The sequence below is a fragment of the Camelus bactrianus genome, chromosome 16, assembly GCF_048773025.1.
Source record: "Camelus bactrianus isolate YW-2024 breed Bactrian camel chromosome 16, ASM4877302v1, whole genome shotgun sequence".
Lineage (NCBI taxonomy): Eukaryota > Metazoa > Chordata > Mammalia > Artiodactyla > Camelidae > Camelus > Camelus bactrianus.
In genome coordinates this window covers 18105881-18125704 of record NC_133554.1, presented here as the reverse complement: position 1 = coordinate 18125704, position 19824 = coordinate 18105881, and the positions used below count along the sequence as shown (strand labels likewise).

At 44.1% G+C, this 19824-nt stretch overlaps 1 long non-coding RNA gene across 1 annotated transcript in view; it reads right to left on the bottom strand.

Annotated features, from left to right (window-relative positions):
* Positions 1–6241: 6241 nt before the first annotated feature.
* Positions 6242–19824, bottom strand: part of LOC123615666 (uncharacterized) — a 33319-nt gene continuing 19736 nt past the window's right edge. The window contains exons 3-5 of the long non-coding RNA XR_012499476.1: positions 17639–17697; positions 13789–13851; positions 6242–7007 (exon numbers count right to left, since the gene is read on the bottom strand). This is a non-coding gene — a long non-coding RNA (uncharacterized LOC123615666). The remainder of the gene's footprint in view (positions 7008–13788; positions 13852–17638; positions 17698–19824) is intronic.

The window sequence follows — 19824 nt, the reverse complement described above, 5'->3', positions numbered from 1 at the left end:
TGGAGGGTACAGCTTAGAGTCAGAGTGCCCACTTAGCACAAGGTTCTGGGTTCTATCCCCAGTGCCTCCATCAAAATTAATAAATAAACCTAATTACCACCCCCCTCAGAAGAAATAAATAAAAGTAAAAAAAAATAAAAGGTCATAGAGTTCAAGACTAATGCCTCTGCTCTGACTTTCAAGGGTCTATTTGGAATTTTTTAACAGGAAAGAAAGAAAGAATTTGCCCCTATTCTCTCTAAGTTCTTTGTGTCTCCTGGAGATGGGGTCATGGTGCGAAGGAGGGAACCAAACTTTATTTAATATTTCTACATTTTTAATCTGTAATACATGCGTTTCAAATCTCCAGTTATCTAACATAAGTCACCACACATATACCCACTTCCTTTCTACTCAGAGCCAACAAGAAGGAAGCCAGTAGTCCTGCAATTTCCTGAGTCTAAGGTGGAGAAAGAGACACTACAGCAGGTATATACATGCCCATGAATTGCCAAAAAGCGCACCTCCAAGCAGGCTGAACTGATGGAGGTCAGCTGGGAGAGATTCTACCAGATCTGTGCTCTCCGACCTCAGAAGGATCCCTGGAAACAAAGGGCAGAAATAAAGGCAGTCTTACCCAGAGGGGATTATTGCTGAGATCAGGACCAGCTTTAAGCATCCAGAAAATTACCTGTTCACCTGCAGTTTTAATTTTATAAATCTGACCGTGTGAAACGAAAGATAAAGAAAGTCTATCTACCTAGGTTCTACATATTGGACAGTGAACACATTTTAACTTTGTAACAAACAAAACCAGATTAACATGCCTCCAACCTGAAATGACTTTGGAATTGTCAGGAAAGTGAACTGGGGAGAGCAAGGTCCCCACCTCTATTTAGTAGTCACTTTGTGGTGTCTTAATTAAAGTTTCCCCTGAACTTCAAGGAGGTAAGCTTTGACTGTAAGGCATCACGTGAGCAAAATTCTCCAACAATCACAATGTAAATAGGGAGAAATAATCTCCGGGTCTTTCCAAGATAAAAGGAAAATGGAATTCTTTCCTACCATATATTCTCCATTAGAAGGACTAACATGAAATTAGATTTATTTGGGGTTCTTGTTCCACAAAGCAGATTTAGACATTCCCAGCAGAATCACTGGTCCCTGAATTCTCTGGTCTCCTGCTTTCTTGTGGCAGGTCCTGGAAGAGGGAGGATTCATTCATTTGCTTTTTGCTGCTGGCTTGGCATTCTGCCGTGTTGTCATGTGAGATCAGTTTGCTTTGTGGTGACCTTGACCATCAGATTTTTTCTTTGCTACATTCTTAACCCCAGGCCACCACTGCATAGCTTGTCCTTCCTACTGCCAGTGAAATAGGGGAAGTTCTCTCTCCGGCAATAACAAAACTTCTTTACAAGCAACCCCAGAGAGTAGCCTGGCTCTCGCCATTGACATTCAATTATTCCACATGCATTCAACAAATATTTAACCAGCAGCTACCACATGCCAGGCCCTGGGGTTGGAACAAGACAATGACAGTCACTGACTTGGTGGAGCACAGAATCTAATACTGCACTTTTCTTCCTCCTTTTCCAGTAAACTTCAGAAAGTTGCAGGTGCTGAGGGACATCTGGGTGGCCCTTTCCAGACTGGTGCTCAAAAGCACTGGTCCCCACCAGTGGTTACTCAGCACCTCAGAACCTTCTTACCTCTCTGTCTTGGAACAACCATCCTGCCCACCCAGGCACTTCCCCCAAAGACCTTTTTCAATTACCCATATCACAAAAACCAACTCTCCATTCTATTTCTTATCATTTTTCTTCAAAGGAGTTGAGGACCATAAGGAAAATGGAATTTTATCAGCTCTAGTGGACCAGAGTTATATTGATAATAGGTGAGTGGATATGAAGGAATGGCCAACCTTAAAGTCGACTATTCATGTTATAAAAAACTTCATAGGCAGTGGATGGTTGAAGTTCATGGCTGAAATAATAAATGGAGGATGTACTTTGTACCCTTTGCACACTTTTGCTCATACCTGAGTGGTAAGGTGTTAGCGACTTTAGAAAAGATCAGTCTTATACCTCCCTTCCCATACAATTTTAAGTAACTAATTTTTTTTAAAAGTTTTTCTGGGGGAAGGAAATTAGGTTTATTTACTGGAAGTACTGGGGATTGAACCATGCGCTCTACCTCTTAGCTACACCCTGCCCCTCTCCCCTGCTATACAGTTTATCTACTACTTAGGGAGCTTTGAAAGTGGGAATACTTAAACAGAACTGGGATGAAATATAGTGACTCTCCAGCTTAAAGAGAAAAGGGACCCAGTTAGCTTCCTTACCCCTTTCTCTTCAGGGTATTGCTTTTATCCTTCCCTAAAATCCTGCATGGCAGGGACAACCAGAATTCTGTGTTTTCTGAAGGAGTTTCCTAGTCAAAAACTAGTCAGTAGTCCAAGCTATAATTTCACCTCATCCCATATTTGCATACTCTACTCATGCTGAGAGAGACGTCTGTGGTTCTGAGTCTCATTCTCTAGGATGAGGAGGCTGGAACGTCTGGTCTCAAGGAGGCTAGAAGGGGAGGAAGCTGGGAAAGGAGCTGGTTTTCAATCACTGGTCAACCAGTCCATACCGCAGACCACCCACCACCAAAGGAGGCCAATGACAAACACCTTTGGTTAGGGTCAAATCAGGCTCATTTCTCCTGCCTATCTTGAAAGTATGCCTTTGCATCTTATGGAATGTAGGTTTTATGGTTGGAGAAGGATGTGTGCAGAAATCGGCGGGGACTGAGGAAGATATTGCAACATGGCTAGGGCAGGGTCTGAACAATTATAAACCTTTGTGAAAGTGTGGTCCTATGAGCTGTCATTAATTTGTTTACTCCCGCAATGTGAGTGTGCTCACGAGGTCAGTAAAATCAACTGAGGATAGACAGAACCATGTTATCCAGGGATCTCCAAGGACTAACAGCTGCAAATAGGACATCCCTGCAATGACAACAAAAGAGAGAGTTGGCATGACAGCCTTGAATGCACAGGTGTAGAAAACATGCCTAGAATGTATCCTGTTCTCTGCAGTGATTTCTTGACTAAAGGCAGAATCATCCAAGTGGAAGGAACAAAGAAATGCACCTGAGAATTCTGACAGTTTGTCAGCAAAATCAATGCAGAAATATCCTGGACAAAGGGAAAAGGCACATTGGTCCCAGCCTACTTGATATTAACCTATCTAAAAGAAGACTATAGTGAGAGAAAAGGGTTGGCTAGCTAAAAAAGTGTAGAAAAATGGGGATCCAAGAGACAAAACTTGGCCTTGTGTGCTCAGTATCCAGGAGAGAGATTGTAAATCTGGAAGATTCGACATAGTGTGCACATATTTCAAAAGGACACAGAGTGTGTTGGTTAGGAACACCTCTACCGTCAGACTGACCTATTTTGAACACCAGGACCCTACCTTATCTACTTATTTACTGATACACTTGCCTAATTACTGTATTGAACAAGATACTTAAATTCTCTGAGCCTCGGTTTCTTAATATGTAAAATCGAGATAATATTAATAGTTCCTAGTTGCCCCATCTTCCCAGGCACATAGTAAGACTACATTTCCCAACCTCTTCCTGAAGTTTTAGGAGTGGCCATGTGACAGATTTGTACCCAGTGGAATATGAGCAGAAGTGGTGTGCAATTCCTCCAGGCCTGACCCATTAAAAACTTCCTATGTTTCATTTTCCATCCTCTTTACTTTCCCACTGATGGGATGTGGCAAAACTCCCAACATTTTAGGGACCTGAATGACTGGGTGGAGCAGAGTCCCTTTACCAATCTGGGACCACTTTAGTTTATTTGTAGGAGAAAAAAATCAGTTCTATAGGGTAAACTATTATTTCTTTTGGGGACTTATTTGATACAGCAGCTAGTCATCTTAACTAGTACACTACTAATTGTTTTGTTGAATAAAAAGAGAAGACTCCATGTAGAACCTATGGGATGGTGCCTAGTTACACAGAAAGTGCTTAAAATTTGTAGCTATTATTTTCATTCGGAGCCAGACCAGACTCCTCAAAGGCTGGTGCAAGTTTGAAAGTGGAAAAATTGCTAAGAGAGACTCAGCTGATGTTTCTTTGTTTTTCAATTGCTGTATTAGCCAAAAAGCACCACACAAGGTATACATGAGATGATGAATATAGGCTGGCATGACTGAGCAGGTCTCCAATAGCTCCCTTGCTTCTCAAAGATATAACAAGATGAGATGGGCTCACAGCCCACACAGAGCAAGGGGATTGTCAAGTTAGAAGAGCCTGGAACTACATACTCATTGTCTTCATCCCTTTCAGCTTGGGGTAAGGAGGTGAAGTGGGGAAAGAGGCTACATCACATCCTTTCTCTAAGATGTCATTTGAGTTTAGGTTACACTTTTTGTTGAACCCCAGTTATATATTCTCACTTCCATATTTCATGTCTTACCATTCCACTGGGTCTATCCACAGACTATCACCTACCGCATTCTACCATCTTTCTTCCTTGTACAAATTCCTTGTTTCCAAACTAAGATGTATTCCAGTTAGCTTTCCTGGCCTCTGTAACTGAAAACTAAAGCCCAGGAGTGAGGACACAAGCACTGACAAAGGAAAAGGAAATTCATATTACCAATGCATTGTGACCATAATCAATTATCTGCCAGCCATGCACCAGTCACTCTGTATCCCCCATCCTGCATTATTTTTTCTTGGCATTTACAAGTATCTGAAATTTCACCTTTAACATATTTGCTTACTTATTTATTAACTGCCTCTTCCTACTGATGAAAGCTTATGAGGACAGAGAATTTAGCCTGTTGCTGCGGTACCCCAGCATCCAGAACAATGCCACTCACAAAGTAGATACAAAGTGGTTTTTTTTCCCAAATAGATAAATGAATGTGTTGAATGAATGGATGTTTGTCATAGCTTGGTTTTCCTGAATCTTTTCAATTATGGGTGACTGATCAAAGAGTTTCTAGACCGAAAAACCTAAAGACTGGGTCCCAGATCAGATCTGGTGCCAAGATCAGGTTACTTTGTGGGTATTTGTTTGGGTATCCAGACAGCTGGAGTCTTTAAGCCAAGTGATTCTACACAACCACAAGATCATTTGGGAATGGAAATTTGTACATCACCTCTGTGGAGGTGAACCTAGCTTATTGTGATTCAATCATGTTGCAATTCATTACTCCCTGTTCTGGTTGTCAGGAAAAGACTACAGCTCTTGGGATCCCTTAGCCTAGAGGAGAAAATGGTATGATGTGATCCAATCTGCTCAGTAAAACAAGCCTTTTCAAATCCATCTCATGTCTTTCTTGGTTAGGGTCATTAAACTGATGGATCTAGGGAAACGTTCTACAATAAAGGATTTGGTGGGGTCTCTGAGGTTATCCTCACAGACAGAAGGAAAAAGGAAAGTGAATTGGCATATGGTTGAATGACCATCCCTGGAGGACGCAGGAGGGCTCTTTGGTGATGGGTTTTAATGGATTTGGTAGGAGTACCTGGAATGCACGCTGATCAAATCACACACAGATCTAGGAATAGGCATTAACACATGGGTGACAGAACCAGGTTCCATAAACACCTTATTGAGCTATAACAATGAACCTAATATAACAAGATTGAATTTAACAGAGACACATGGCAAGCCATGTACTTGAGTTTAACAAATCAATCACACACCTGACCCAGCTAAGTTCTTTTAAACCATCCAAGCCACTCCCAAGCGGTACAGCCAATTTCCTGGAAAACTCAGTCCCTGATACCTTACAGAGCTGAAGTCTGGAGCCCTATTGCCCAAGGTCACAGCTAATTCATTCCTTGACCCAGTCTGTTACCACAGCTCCTGACCTCTTACTCCATTCCTTGGCTTTGGCTGAACACTTGCCCTTTGGCTCTGACCATAGGCCCCTTCTGCTGCTATGATCCCATTTCCTGGCTTGGACCTCTTCTGGTTTACACTCCAACCACTCTGAGCCCAGCCTCTGGGAACCATACCAGCACCTCCCCTGAGCACAGAGAGCTTAAGGACAGACAGCTTCAAGCACTGACCAGTCTTAGCATCCATGAATACAAGTAAGCACAAAAGTGTGTGTGTGTGTATATATATATATATATATATATACACACACACAGATATATATACACACACACACATATCTTCGTTCTTTTTCTTTCATTCTATACATATATATGTTTATAAAAATTCATTCATACTTTATTGCCACTTTTTTTGTACTTTACAATATATTAAGATGTTTCGACCACAGAAAGAAATATCTGCCTATGGCATGTTCATTGAAGAATGCATGTTAGAACTTTTAGAAAGTATAAATATAGAGAGGGTTGGGTTTTTTTTTTTCTAAACTTTAAGAAAATATCATGCATCATTCCTTGCTGATTTCAATAATTTTCTTTTTTGAGGAAAATATAAATGATTAAAAGTGGTTCAAAAGGATGTCCACTGAGCTGGGTCTCTAGCTTGAGGCTCTCTGGATGGTGACCCTTGTCCACCTGGTCATACATCCATAGTGGGACATGCAGTTATTTTGTTGGTATGTTTCTCAAGGGCAATCAGATATCTTGGGGAGCATTTCATTATTGCCCAGTTTTCTTTGATAAGGACTTGATTTTCTAAGAACTGAAATGCGTCAGGATCCAGCCATGTCATTCAAGGCCTGCCCTAACATTCCCTCCTGCCACGCCACCTTGGTATGTTTTCCATCTTCTCTCTAGGGGAGAGGAAGTTGCCCTCCATTTGCTGTACTCCGATCCCTCTCTCCTCTGTGAGTTATGTCAGGTGCTGGCTTGGGGAGGTGCCAGAGAATAATAAATGCTGTTTTCAAACTGGCTCAGGAGTTGGTCATTCTTGTGATTTCGGGCTGGTTTCCAACCTGTTTGCTGAAGTAGGAGGAAAGACAGAGTTCCCAGGGAATGCCATCCACTCGCCACCTTCCCAGACTCGTTGTGGGCCTCGCAGATCATTTCAGCTTCTCTGTCTGAAAAGGAACCGGAGAAAAGGTGAGCTGTGACATCACTTGGAGCCCTTCCACTGTCTCTGCCTGACCCCGCCTTCCTCTCATGAGGCAGCAAAACCAAAATCCCCGAAGTTACCTAAGTCATCAGTGACCCACTTAGTCTTCTGGGGAAGGACACCTCTCAGGTTCTGGGAAGAATGGGATAGAGCTCAAAACAGCCTTTCGGAGTATGTGCACAAGCCACACTAACGTACTCCCACTCCCCATCCAGACCTGGGGGGTCTGCCTCTGTGCCTTTCTCCCACTAGGTCCTCTGTGTGGAGCCCCTTCCCCAGCTCTGGAGGGCTGACCTTGCTTCTGGTACCAGCTGAGAGCAAGCCTGCACCAGGAAGCACCCCTAATTTCCCCTTCACAGGTACCTAGCTCACGTGGTCCTCTCTCTTTCACCCTTTGTTATACTTACAAATGTAGATGCCTTAACTCCCTCACGAGACCACAGGCTTCTGTGTGGCACAGACAATGGCAGATTCACCTTTATTTCCCCAGAGGCGCTCAGCAAATCAATGAAGGATGGGTTATTACCCTAAAAGCTGCCTGAGTCCCTGGTGCCCTGGGAAACCTGCTTCCTTCTGTTTCTTCTGGGACACATCAGAAGCTATCTCTCTTTTGAAACGCACTCAGTTCCTGCCACCTTCAGATCCTCTTGCTCCCAGGAGCACCCCTCGACTGAGTTCTCTTTCTCAGAATCAGAGAGAGATCTGTGGGTGCTTCCCCAGCACATGCCCGTGTTCTGCACACTCACCTAATGCCACCTCGACCTGCAGGCAGAGAAGCCACCAACAGCAGCTCTTCCATGGCCCCCCATTCCCTCCGCCATGTATACCCATTGGGGGCCCCTCTCCAGCCACTTTAGGGAAGAACCTGAGGCTACCGCGGGTGTACCCGCCTCCCTGGGAGGCGGCTTAGATGGTGGAATTTGCAGTGGTCCAGGAGTTGAAAACCCAGGATCCCGTCTTGACTTTTTCTGACTGATTTCTTGAAGACCTACTTCTCTCCCAGATTTCTTCTCTATAAAAATAAAATCAGTGCCTCACAAACTTTTCCAGCCTCATCACCCTTCAAGTGAAATCTTATATAAAAATGAGAACATATAAAATAAATAAAAACAGAGCTGTCCTGATTGCAATTGAAAGGGATGTGGCTTAATCATCCCTTTGAAAGGGATGTGGCTTAATCATCCCTTCTCCCCCTGTTTCCTCACCTCCAGCTTCTCCTGTGAGAGCCCCTGGGAACCTCCAGTGGCTCACAAGACAGTTTGAAGCCATTGAATAGATGGTCCCTAAGGAGCCCCCCTAACGTGTGTTTCTGATCCACGGCATGGACAGCAGCAACAGCCTGACACGGAGGGGAGTCAAGGGCAGCAAATGTCCTTACTGAGGAGACGCTGAGGTCTACCTGGGAACATGGTCCCCGTGTGCAGATGACCACCACGTACCAACATCCCAGGCCTCTCCATGTATGTGGCTGCTTAAGGGCAGGGCTGTGTTACTTTACCAATTCATGCACAACATTTTCTCACCACTTAGCACTGTGGCTGGAGCAAAGCTGCCATTTCTCTACCACCTTCCAGGACTCTCAGTAAGTATGGGTCGCCCTCCCTGCCTCCTTTGACAGAACATGAATTCTACCTTGCTTTGCATCTAGACTTGCTGGTTATGTGTCAGTCTTGTTACCATGGTATAAGATACTTGAGGGCCTGGATAGCATCCTACTCACCTCTGCACCCCAACCAGGCAAAGAGGACAGAATGAGCCGAGGGCAAAAACTGGGGGGGTCAACCTAGAGGTGTTCAGAAAACAGCAGAAGGGCCAGCAGTGGGAAGTCTAAGTGGGTAGAGTTTTAATGGTGGGTGTGGGTTGGAATGCAGTGCCAGACTCGGGTGGGCAACAGGAAGACTGCAGAAGACAGGACAGTGCTGAGGTCCTAAGTGTGGGCTCTGGGGTTCCAGCGACCAGCAGTGTAACTTCTCTGTGCCTCAACTCATCCTTTGTTGACCGGAGTGGAGGATGTCACTCACCTCATAGGGTTTTTTTGAGGATGAATAATACAGTACATGCTGAGTAGTTAGCACAGTGCCTGGCACACAATAAGTTGTTGTTGTTGTTATTATTATTATTATTATTGTTATTATTATTATTATTATTAGCTATTATTAGCTATATTATTATTAGCTATTGTTTCACTAATTTTGGATGCCGTTCATAGAACATTTCCCCAAAGCAGCAGCAATTTCACAGAAATATTTGGTTGGTAAACACCCTCTGGGGGCTCTAAAAATAGCTATGAAAGGAAGACTCTTGATAAACTACTTATAAGTAGGTGGCAATATCTCAGTCAGTTAGGGCTGCTACGACAAAACACCAAACACCACAGACTGGGTGGCTTAGAGGCAACAGAAATGTATTGCCCACAGCCCTGGAGGCTGGAAGCCGAAGATCGAGGTGACAGCATGGCTGCCTTTGGTGAGGGCCCCCTTCCTGTTCATGGCCCACAACTTCTGTGTCCTCACAGGCGGCAGGGCGAGGGTGCTCTCCGGAGCCTCTCTTCTAAAGCACTAATCCCACCGGTGAGAGTCCCACCCTCATGACCAAGCCACCTCCGAAGGACCCAACTCCTAATACAGTCATCTTTGGGGAGAGAATTTCAACCCATGAATTTTAGGGAGACACAGACATTCAGACTATAGCAGGGAAGGTGTGCAGACATAAAAAGAAAAACACACTTAGGAATGAACAGGCATGCCTGACTTTGTCTCTCTCTCTCTCTCTCTCATACACACACACACACACACACACACACACAATCTTCTTCAAGTGTCCCTCTGATAGAATTCTGCAAACACTATGTCGCAGTAAGCTCTGTCCCTTGCCTCTGTCCCTCTAGAGATGGTTCCTGAGCCAATTTGGAGAAAGGTACTCTCATCACTGTTTCCCTTGAGAAGCCTGTGGTTGCTTGAGATGAGGAAAGCCTGTAATAAAATGTTGTGCATGAATTGGTAAAGTAACAAGTATTACTGTGGACAATGGAGTACAAGAAACAATGTCCTTGTTCATTTATTCAGGCCCTCGAATTTATACTTCTCTTGTTTTGTTACACACCAAATCCCTCCTTTACAAAGCAGAAGCGGATCTATATGTGAAATCAACACATCCCACTTCATTAACCAGGTTTATAAAAATAAGCACATTTTCCTGTTAATAAAATCTGTATGACTCTACCCTGGCTGCTGAGAGACTATTCCTCCCTGCCCTTCTCTGTGTTTCCAGGTTGTTGGGAGAATTAAATAAGTTATTACAAGGAAAGTGCTTACACTAGTGTCTAGCTCAATTCTAACAGCACAGCAGGCACTCAATAAATATTTTTTGCTATTGTTATTTCTGCCATCAATATCATTTTTCAGTTTGCCTGTTGGAGTCTGTGAACTTGGTGAACCAAATTGAGGAAAAGGATGTCGCCTGCACAGTTGTTGTTGAAACTCTTCACAATATTCCGGCTCCCTCGTCTTGTATTCACAGCACCAGGGAGAACTATACCCACTCAGCTGCTAGTGGTTGGGTGGGGCTGTGGGACTAGTTCTGGCCACTGGGTTGTGAGTGAGAGTAATGCATCCTGTCACCTCCAGGCTGGAGCATTTAACTGCTGATGCAGAAGATGCCTGGGGACCAGTAATGTTTCAAATGAGGGTTGCTCCTTCTATCTCTGTCCTCAACTGAGAACAAAGACAGGATGGAGCCTCAGAGCTCCTGCTAGCCTGCAATGGATATACAGTATGAGCAAGAAATCATCTCTCTTTTAAGCCACTGGGACTTGGGCTTGTTTGTTACTATGACCCACCTTATCCTATCCTAACTGATACACACCAGTAACTTGATTATCTGAACACAAGCTGTTGTATGGCAAGTACATCGCCGAAGAAGGAGGCCATGGCTTATTGACAATCCAAAAAGGTTCTTTACCAGGGGCTCTTTTTGCCACAGCATTTCCCAGGGGCTTTTTTGGGGGGAAAATACACAGCACAAGGGAAAATAAGGCTCCTTCTTCATGTGTTCTGCTCATCTGTGAGCTCCCAACGTTATGGTCATTTTTTGCTAACAATGCTAACATTCACTTGGTAATAAAATGGCCCAGCCTAGACCACATGCTTCATCCTCAATTGGACAATCAAGGTCCTGTCCCCAACTACACCACCTCTCCATCACTGTGACATTTTGGTATCCTTTTCTACCGATCGGTTTTAGTCGCTACCATCTAAATCATCAGAAAATTTCAAACAATTTTGAACATCAAAAGGGAAAGAAAAAGGGAGTTTCCAGCCCTTTCAAAACTTGGCTCCTTATGCAAATATGCTCAACCCTACCTGGTAATCTTTAAGCTTTCTATACTGGGGTAATGGGTAGCTTTGTCACGCCCAAAATATATATCCTGATTCCCACACATCAGACATCTGGTCCTTTCTCCTGGCCCTTCATAGCACTGGGCACAAACCCCTGTTGACCACTTCCCAGGACCTTTGCAGTTCTGTTTTCAGGCCTGTCTCCAAGAGGACTGTGACATCTTTGTTGTTGTTGTTGTTGTTGTTGTTGTTGTTGTTGTTTTGGTTTTGTTTTTTATTATTTGAGATTTAAATACATCTCCTTTCCCTACTCCAACTGCTTAATGCAATGCCTGGCTTATGGGGTGGTGGGTGAGTGCCTCACCTCTGAAGACCCAGCTCAGATGTCACATCCTATTGGAAAGCCTTTTCTTGGCCTCCTCTACCTCCCACTCACAGCCAACTGTGATAGAGGGAGCCATTCACACTCTTGTGACCCCCTGACTCCGATAAACTTTTGCACTGGCTTATTGCCCTTATTTGTTTACACGCTTGTCTCCTCCTTATAGGATGGAATTTCCTGGAAAGCAAGACTTTCAGTGATTTTTGTTTATTTTCATCATAGTCCTAATGACTAATGCATCCCTGGTCTACCCTTGCAGACCATTAACGCATGTATGTTTAATTATCAGGTGAACAGACAGCTTATATCTCCTCATAAATTCACACAGCTAGTTAATAATCCAAAGTCTAGAGTACAATTTGGGCTGTAAGGATGGGTGAGAAAGATTTTCAAAAGAAATAGAAAGAGGGAAAAACAGACAAATAAATACATGGATGTGAGTCAAAATCAACATTTACCAATGCCCACTAGTAAGACTTCCTTGATATACAGTGAGTCTTAAAAGTCTCAGACGGACACTTAGAGGTTTCTAGTTTTGACCTGTCCAGAACACAAGACAAAGACAGTGGCACACCATTCTGGTAAAGTTGCAAGGCCCCACGTGAGTGCCTCGTCAAGCTGCGCACCCTAGCAGCTTCAGTTGCCTCGATGCAATCCTGCTCCAGCTCTTGAGAGTGTGTCTTGATGTTGAATGGACAGTGATTGAATATGGAAGATGTGCTGGAGGAGAAACTTCCCTTTGTGTGTCATGTACGCGGTAATGACGCAGCAGACCCCAAACATGGTGGATGTATTTGGAGCCATTCCTGACTACTCCTCCCTCTCCTTCCCCAGTCAAGCGGTGGTGAGCCGTCTTTTCATCCTGACAGGAGGCAGACCAGAACAGAACAGGAAGTGCATGGCAGGTGCTGTGGGGGGACTTCCATTGGCTGACTGATCTGTGAGCACATGGCAAAGACCCTTGGGTACTCTTTGATATAACTGGTGAGATATGAAAAGGATGAGCAGGTGGGAGCAGGAGCCAGTGCAATTTAAATAATTATTATGCATCTATACCCACAAGAGCTATAAACCTGGAGAAACCAGTGTCTTATGTTCCAACATCATCTCTCACTGCTCTCCAACACAACCCTCCATGCCAATACATCTAATGTCTAATCTTGAGAATACTGAATTCATTTCTGCCTCCACTCCTTTACTCATATGGTGTCCAGCCAACTAGGCAGCCCTTCCCGTCTCCTCTGTCGATGTGACCTAATCTGAGCAATCCTTCAAGGCTCTCTTCTGTTATCTTTTTAAACTAACCTCCACCTATATGGGCCCTCTCTGCTGTGAATATCTGCCACATGGCCCTATCATCCACTTAGGCACTTAACTACATGCTGTCTCCAGTCAGAATGGCCACCACTAAAAAGTCTACAAATAATAAATGCTGGAGAGGATGTGGAGAAAAAGGAACCCTCCTACCTTGTTGGTGGCAATGTAGTTTGGTAAAGCCACTATGGAGGACAGTATGGAGGCTCCTTAAAAACTAAAAAGAGGCTTACCATATGATCCAGCAATCCCACTCCTGGGCATATATCCAGAGAAAACTATAATTCAAAAAGATACAGGCACTCCAATGTTCATAGCAGCATTATTTACAATAGCTAAGACATGGAAACAACCTAAATGTCCATCAACAGATGACTGGATAAAGAAGATATGGTATATGTCTGCAACGGAATATTACTCAGCCATAAAAAGAATGAAATAATACTGTTTGCAGCAAACTGGATGGACCTAGAGATTATCATATTGAGTGAAGTAAGTCAGACAGAGAAAGACAAATATCATATGATATCACTTATAAGTGGAATCTAAAAAAAAAAGCTACAATTTCTGTTTAGAAACCAAAAACAAACTCACAGACATAGAAAACAAATTATGCTTATGAAAGGGAAAAGGGCAGGGAGGGATAAATTAGAGGTTGTGGATTAACAGATACACATTACTATACATAAAATAAATAAATAAGAAGGACTTACTGTATATGTATAGCACAGGGAACTATTTTCAATTTCTTGTAGTAACATACAATGGAAAAGAATCTGAAAAGAAAAAAATATGTATATGTACATATAAAACTGAATCACTTTGCTGTACACCTGAAATTAACACTGTAAATCAATTACACTTCAATACACTTCAATAAAAAATTTTTTTAATTGCATGCTATCTCATATCATTGTTTTTAACGTTTTCCAAGTGTCTATCTTGTTTGCCTAACTTGACTATATTCCCTTTGAGTTCCAGGGTCATGAATGTCTTCCATTTTTTCTCCAAGAGCCCTTGTGCTTCTACATACGGTAGGAATCTTTTATCGGATGTGTGGATGAAGAAATAGCACCTAAGTGTAATATTTGCATACCTCCCTTATATGATTCTACCAAAATGACATCACAATCTCTCACCATAACTTGAATTGTTTTCTAGTACTGGAGATAGATTTTCCCTGATGTACTGATGCTCTTACTTATTCCCTCACTGGAAAGGGGTACGTTGCAGGTAAAACTGCAAATACACTGGCTGCATAATTTGGGGGCAAACCAAGATCTGTCACTCCCCCCACACCTGGAGAAAGGGACAGTAATCGCATCAGCAGTAACAGAAGTGATGTGAGGGGCGCTGTGTTTGCCTCAACGTCTGTATCCAGTTTGTTTGCTTGTTGGTTCTCTTTAGCTCCCCTCCAAGCACATGTGATAAAAGATGAACCCAAGTAAATCAGCATAATCCCAACTCCTATTACCCTTACTGGTTCAGATGTGGGCACTTGCCCCAATTCAGGCCAGTGAGTATGGGGAGGATGTTTGCTTGCTAACTCTGGGAAAGAAGCATTTTTATTAAGTAAGACATTCCTAAAGCTTTAGACAAAATTGACATCTTGGGAGGCATGGCAGACAGTTGGAAAGAAACCAGCTCCTGGCAACATCAGTGAGCTGCTTATACTACCCTCGAAGTCCACCCTATCCTGAACTTCAGTTAAACGAGCTTCCTGTTCCAGCCACTGAGAGTTGGATTTTCTGTCACTTGCAACCAAGCATATTATAAATTATACCTATAATAACTACAATTACAATAATGTCTGTATTACAAAGTGGAGAGTATTTGGGAGAGTAAAGGTTAATCACAGATGCAAAACTGCTGTGTAGGCTTTATCATGCAAATATTTGTTGCTTAGAGTCCCTCTGTCAAGAGGTCTTCCCTTAAGACATACAACTTGGAGAGGATTTTAAAGATGCAGAAGCCTTGTTGGGTGGTTATCTTGGGAGCTAAAAATTTTTTTCTCAACGGAGTTTATCAGAAAGCTTGAAACATTAAAATACAAGCTGAACATGACAAAGTTTCTAGAAGGAAATAATTTACATAAAACCTGGTGCCCAGCACACAGCAAGTGCTAAGTAACTCGTTGCTTTTTCAATTTTATTTTTATTTTAAGAAATAAACTGATCATACAGGGTACACTTGTTACCAAAGTGTGTAAATGTGGAGTCAGTCTCTCTCCTTCCCCCGACCCTTCAGTCATCCAATTCTTTTGCATTTCTGGGGCATATCTCCAGAGCTACTCCATACATTTACGAATATATAATTTTTCTTTACATAAACATTGGCATCCCATGCATACTGTTGTGCTGCATTTTATCTTTTTTATCACATAATGTATTTTGGCTTTCTGTCCTTATCTGTCTATAAGGCTGTCCATTTCTTTTTAACCCCTGCAGAGAACTCCAAACATAGCCCAAACGTAATTTCTGTTTCCATGAATTTGACCAGATGTATCGTTGGACATTTTCAGCGTTTCCCATCGTCTGCGATGTTAAGCACCGTATGTCATGATTATCCTTCTAAGGAGACATTTCACAAGTGGGAGCCCATCTGCAGCATAAATTCTGAGCCGTGGAACTGCTGATTCAAAGGGCTTCTGTACAGTAACTTTGTTTTCATTTTTGAATTCATGAATGTTAAATGCGATGAATTCGCGGGCAGCCCCGCGGGGCGCCCAGGCAGCTCTGCAAAGCTGCACGCTCAATGCTGGGGTGATTGCGGGAGCCTCAGAGCGCGCTCCGGGTCCCGCCGCGCAGGACCGCGCCCCGCCCGGCACCCACCGCCCCGCACCCGCCCTGCCCCCCGGCTCCCCGGCCCCGCCACCCCGCCCCGCGCGCCCCGCGGGCAGCAGCGGCCCAGGAGCGGCACGTGCGATTCCACGTGAGGCTCCCGGCGGCGCGCAGAGGGCGAGTGCGCCTGCGCCGGCCGCGGGAAAAGTAGGTCAGACTCCTCCTGTCACGTGACCCGCTCCCCTCAGCTACCCCGGCACCTCCCGCCCGGGCGCAGCCGGCAGGCGCTCCGCAGCCAACGTGACGGCCGGGCGCGGCGGGGCGGGCGGGGTCCGCGAGCGCCGGGCGCCCGCGAGGATTCGCCGGTTCTCCTCCCTGCGGGGCGCTCGGCTCCTAAGTCGGGCGGGCAAATAAGCGGGGCGCGTGGCGTGTCGGTGTCCACCGAATCCCTCCGGTCCTCTGCAGTCCCAGTGTGTTGTGACGGAACTCCCACATTCATGGAAACCAACTTTGTCAAAGGAAACAGTAAAGAACGTGAATGGTTCTTGGAGCCCTGCAGGAATGTTCTGCAGGCTGTATTTCTAATCTCCTGCCCTCTGCACCTCCCCCTAGGAGGATGTTAAGCCAATTTCTCACCTTCCGCAAGAGACTTCAGAGGGGATGGTGGTGCTAATGGGCGTGTGTGTGTGTGTGTGTGTGTGTGTGTGTGTGTGCGTGTGCGTGTGTGTGAAGGCAGCCTTGAATCAACTGAGGCCTGAATTTTATGTATTAGGAATAATTGTATTTCTTGCCCCCACGCGTTCTGAGTTTTGACTTGCTGCACAAAGCGCGGGGTCTGTTCGACGGGCTGCGATCCAGTCGAAGAGGCTGACGAGCAAAGCCAGTGGGCTACAACTGCGTGGGCTGTAAATTCTTCGATAGCCATAGAAGTGTGCACAGGTGTTACATAAGACAGAGAAGGAGGGGTGGGTACCCTGAGTCTTGAAGGCTAAGTGGGAGTTAGCTGGCAGAAAAGTAAGGCAGAGGGGGTGGGGAAGTGTTCCAAACAAAGGGAACTACTAATAGTTACGTAATATTTCCCTCACGGAGTTCTTTACTATATTTGTCTTAGCCATATATGTAGTTGGAATGTATATTGTTTCCATTTGTGTTATTCTAAGCTGGTCTTTAATGAACATAGTTGTGCACGATGCTTTTCCTCCTCCACTTTTAAGTAAATCCCAGGAACAGGATGGCTATACAAAAGATAAAAATATTTTGTGACTTTTCATAAAGCTTTGTCAAATTATTCTCCAAGAAAGTTGTAGTACTTTGTACCAAGGTGGTATTTAAATATTTAACATTCTGACAGTAAGTTGCCCATTAATTATTTCAAATCAAGGAAGCCTGATGAAATTGATTCTTGATTACTAGCATGTCATAAGTCATATCACGTGCATTGCTAGTTTCATGACCCATTTTAAACTTCTAATTGAATTCAAGTTTGAAAAATGGAAAATATCAGATCCGTGCATTTCATCCTTACAAGACATCAGGTAGCATGTCCGAGAGGTGGGGGAAGGGAGGACAGGAGTGAGACTCACTAAAGCAGCACAAATCCCTGTCCCTGATTGTTCCTTTCTTACTATGAATCATGAGGAACAGAGAAAGTAGTTCCACACAAGCCAGAATAAGCCAAGAAGTTTCCACACCTCTCTGCTAACGTCAGAACAGCAGCAGACTCAAAGAGGCCCTGCGTTTGACCCAAGGGGCCACTGTACCTTACAGGAGAAAAGCTGGTTACCTGTGTGGGAAGGAATTTCCTGAAACCTGTGTGCTTCCCAGCTTGGTTGGCAACTGTACCTGCAAGGAGAAAACAATACTGTGACACTCAAAAGGACAGTTAGGAGAAAAGTAATTTAGGTGATGTGGACAATGAAAGTAGAACATATCTTCCTTTTTTGCCTGTGTTAAGCTAGATCGTTAAAAGAAAAGAGAAGCGTGGTGCAGTTTTGATTTTGCGGACACATGGCTGTACTTCATACTGTGGTTCTCTCCCTAATATATGTTCTGCACACATTGTATCAGGACCTTATACTTTGAGTGTGGTGGGGGCAGGGGGGTGGCTTACCTCCCCTCAGCTTCAGGGACTGGCTTTGATTGAATTAACAAATTGTTGTCATCCTGTCGCTCTTTTTATCAGGGTTAAAAGGAGTTAATTTAGCTAAAGCTCTCAGAAGGGTGACTGGCACCTGTTAAGGACTCAGTGAACATTTGTTGTTGATACTGTTGTTGGTATTATAAGTGTGCCAATGACTGTTCAATCAGAGGAAGCCTGAACTTGTTTCAGTGGTTACATGATGACATGCTTTCTCCACGGATGGGCATGGAGAAGGAAGTTTAACTACCAATGCCACCTTTCCACCTTTGAGGGGAGCCAACCCAACCACATGCCTGATACACAAGGAGTGGCAGAGGAGGCCGCACCCTGATCAAACTTCACCTGCAGCCTGCACTACCTCTTGACGTATCACTTGTTGGAGCCAAACACATCCCATTTGTTACCTGCAGTTGGGTTTTCTGCTATTTGCCCGCAGAAGCCCCTTAACTCATCCCATGCCTAGGTCCTCACTTTAACTAAAGGGTCAAAGTGATGACATCGCCCTTCCACTCAGATCATATACTTATTAAAGGATGGGATTAACTCTTCCCTCCACGGCAGATGAAGCCTGTGGTCCAGTGTATTCATGCCCTAGGACTTCTGTGACAAAACACCACTTGGGGGTAAGACTGGCAGCTTAAACAACAAATTTGTTTTCTCCCACCTCTGGAGGCCAGAAGTATGCGATCTTGGTGTTGGCAGGGTTGGTTTCTTCTGAGATCTCTAACCTTGGCTGGTAGATGGCCGTCCTCTCCCTGTGTTTTCATGTCATCTTCCCTCAGTGCGTGTCTGTTTCCTGATTTCCTTTCCTCTTCTTATAAGGACACCAGTCATATTAGATTAGTGCCCACTCTAATGACCTCATTTTAACTAAATTACTCTTTGAAAGACCCTGTTTCCAAATACAATCACATTGTGAGGTACGGGAGGGCCAGGACTTAATAATATGAATTTGGCAGGGGTAGCGTGGGGCACAATTCAGCTCGTAACATCCAACTGTTGCAGCAAAGTGTGTTACAGCTCAGTTGTGACAGCAACCTGGATCCTGACAAGAGACCGAACAGTGCTCAGAGGGTTGGAGAACTCAGGTTTATTACGCTGGCAGGCCCAGAGGTGTTAACACTCCAAACTCTGGACCCTGTCTATAGGTTTACACAGGCTTTTATAGGCTGCCAGTCTAGACTTTGCAATATCGTATGCAAATAAGGTGTAACAAAGTGGACCAATCAGGAATGAGCTTTTTAGAACTGGACCAAGGAGTGATAGAAATGGACCAATCAGGAGTGAGCTTAGGGAACCAATAGAATCTTAGGGGTAAGTTCTGCTTTTCTAGAAGCAAGCCGTTTTACAGAAATAAAAAACAAGATAATGCCACTGGGCCAGGGAACTGGATGGCACTGACAGGAAAGTAATGGCCCTGCCTGTGGGTCCTGCTGGTCTTTTCACGGGGCTTTGCACCTCGCAACAAGACATTAATGATATTATTTAATAACAGTCTTTAACTCTTATTCTAGTCTCCTCTCCAAGGCTTTTGTTTAGGGTATGTGTGTGTAGGGGCTGAAGAAGGGAGACAGACTGAGGTTGCAAGAGCGTGCCTCTGAGGGATAAATCCAGAAAAATTGAATGCAGTGAAGCTCAAGCTAAATCTACTCTTAAATATCTGTCCACAAAGAGCAATTCACACCGACAGAAAAGCAAACGTAAAGGTAGCTTTGATTAGTTCACTCTGTGAAGATGGGCAACTTTGCTAAAGAATCTGCTTCACCAAATCTTTTTTTCCCCCCCTCCCTTACCACTTCTTGACTAAATTGTTGATGTTTTACTGAAGA